This window comes from Polypterus senegalus, chromosome 13 (assembly GCF_016835505.1).
Source record: "Polypterus senegalus isolate Bchr_013 chromosome 13, ASM1683550v1, whole genome shotgun sequence".
NCBI lineage: Eukaryota > Metazoa > Chordata > Cladistia > Polypteriformes > Polypteridae > Polypterus > Polypterus senegalus.
In genome coordinates this window covers 90278495-90280869 of record NC_053166.1, presented here as the reverse complement: position 1 = coordinate 90280869, position 2375 = coordinate 90278495, and the positions used below count along the sequence as shown (strand labels likewise).

The window sequence follows — 2375 nt, the reverse complement described above, 5'->3', positions numbered from 1 at the left end:
TGACTCTCTATATATCCTGCATCCCATGTATGCTATTTTTTTTTGTTTTTTTTTTTATGCATTTTATTAGTATTGTATCACTGTTAGTATTCTGAGGACAGACATATATAGGAATTTTTTCAATTGAGCTTACAGATCAAGAAAATTATCAACTTTAGGAAGAGCCTACAAATGTCTAAAAATAACTCATAGATAAAAATGAATTGAAGATACCTAGGAGTTGATGGGCAGTCAAAGATGGTAGCACATAAAAGTGAGAAATGATACAAGAGTCTATTAAGAATACAAAATGCATGAGACAGCCAATCAAAAATGAAATCCTTTAAGTGTAATTTGGTTAAAGCTCATGGATAAACTTAGGGACAAAAAACTCACCTCTTAAATGAGATGTGGGTATAGGGTAACAAGCATCAAGCTGTAAGTCAGTACCCAAGTGCTCATGAAAAATCTTATGAAGTCAGGCCAAGTGAAGGTCAATGTATTCATTCCATTTTGTCCAAGATAGAACTCCACCAGAAGTATTTGAAACCATTGTACCTATTTTCTGAACAGTGACCAGTCAATTTTTTAGAGATGCTGGGCATCAAGCAATGACCAAACAAGTGCTGACAAACATTTAGTTATAGAAGAACACTCAGCAATAGGTGAATCATTTTGCAGTCAGTATACAGTAATCATGAAGCTACAGTTGCACACACTGACAATACACTAAATTCACTGACAAATTTGTCACTAATGGTATTTAATAAAACAAATTCCTTATTAATCACAATGATTTGTGACCAAGGCAAAATAAAAAAAAATCTACAATCAATATATCCACCAATTAGGTACTGGAACATGAACTTTGACCTGCTATCAACTATCCATCCATCCATTATCCAACCCACTATATCCCAACTACAGGGACACGGGCATCCGCTGGAGCCAATCCCAGCCAACACAGGGCACAAGGCAGGAAACAAACCCCATGCAGGGTGCCAGCCCAATGCAGGGCACACACACCAGGGACAATTTAGAATTGTCAATGCACTTAACCTGCATGTCTTTGGAATGTGGGAGGAAACCCATGCAGACATGGGGAGAACATGCAAACTCCATGCAGGAAGGACCTGGCAATTGAACCTGAGTCTCCTAACTGTAAGGCGGCAGCGCTACCCACTGCACCACCATACCGTCCTGCTATCAACTATTCAGAGCCTAATTACTTTCAGTTTTACTATTGTAATAAGGATTGAAAAATACTGGATGGGATTAACTTAACTCAATAACTCAATAGCTGGCAAAAGGCCTTAAAGACCTACTCAGGACACTACATTAATGACCACTCACCATCTTAGGGTTGGTTGAAGGGTATAAAAGGATGCTTGAGGATTTCTTCCAGAGTGGGACGATCAGAAGGACAAGGTTTTAGACACCAGTGAATTAACTCTTGGCATTCTAGAAGGAGACAAGCAAACGGTAGTTGGTAAAGACTTTCTCCTAATCATGTATTAACATGGAGAATTTCTTACATTCACTTACCCATGCTGAGCTTTCTGCTACACGTAAATATGTTGTACATAATCTCCAGCTCTCGCCCAAAGCTGAGAGGACCGCAGAGCATCTTGTAAAGCACATGTCCTAACAACTTCACAGTTAAAGGTATTGTACGACTCCTGTCTTGCAAAAAGCATCCAGCAGGAGCATAGAAGTCTAAACATGACAAGGAGAGTCTGGTTTATGATTTTGCAAAATGTTTACTTTCAGAAACAAATCTACACCTAATGAGTTCTCCACTTACCTGTGCTATGAGTACCCTCTTCTGGTTCTAAGAAAAGAGCATACCCAAAATCGATGACTTTTATCTGCTCTGTGGGCAATTCTATGAGGATATTGTCAAGCTTCAAATCATTATGAGAGACTCCTCGAGCATGGCAGTGCTGCATTGCCTTCACAATTTTCTGAAAGATCTGGCTTGCCTGCCTTTCAGGCAGACTCCATCTTTTACCTTTAGCATACTCTGACAGGCTCATACACTGCTTGGGGTGTTCCATTATCAGTAACATCTCAGAGGGGCCACAGTACCAGTCAAGCAACTGTATGATCCAAGGACAAGCTGGAGGTGCACACACTGCCCTCAAAGTAGCCACTTCCATAGGAATTGACTCGTGATCGTCAGGCTTAGAATGCAAAGATAGGCACACACAGATCTGGTTACAATAACATCTCTGCCACTCACTCCCAAAAACTTAACAACTATCAGATTTAACAAAAAAGGCTTTGGGCTATTAGTCAGATCTCTTTAAACTAATTGAAGAACCAAGTTAGAATATAACAGGATCCATAAAAATACTTACATGCTGAGTATTCCCATTTACTCGATTCATTTTAAT

General features: G+C 39.5%; 1 long non-coding RNA gene across 1 annotated transcript; it reads right to left on the bottom strand.

Annotated features, from left to right (window-relative positions):
* Window positions 1-395: 395 nt before the first annotated feature.
* Window positions 396-2048, bottom strand: LOC120542921. The gene is made up of 3 exons (XR_005636260.1): window positions 1525-2048; window positions 1333-1440; window positions 396-544 (listed from the first exon to the last, which is right to left on the bottom strand). It is a non-coding gene; the product is annotated as an uncharacterized LOC120542921 (long non-coding RNA).
* Window positions 2049-2375: the final 327 nt, after the last annotated feature.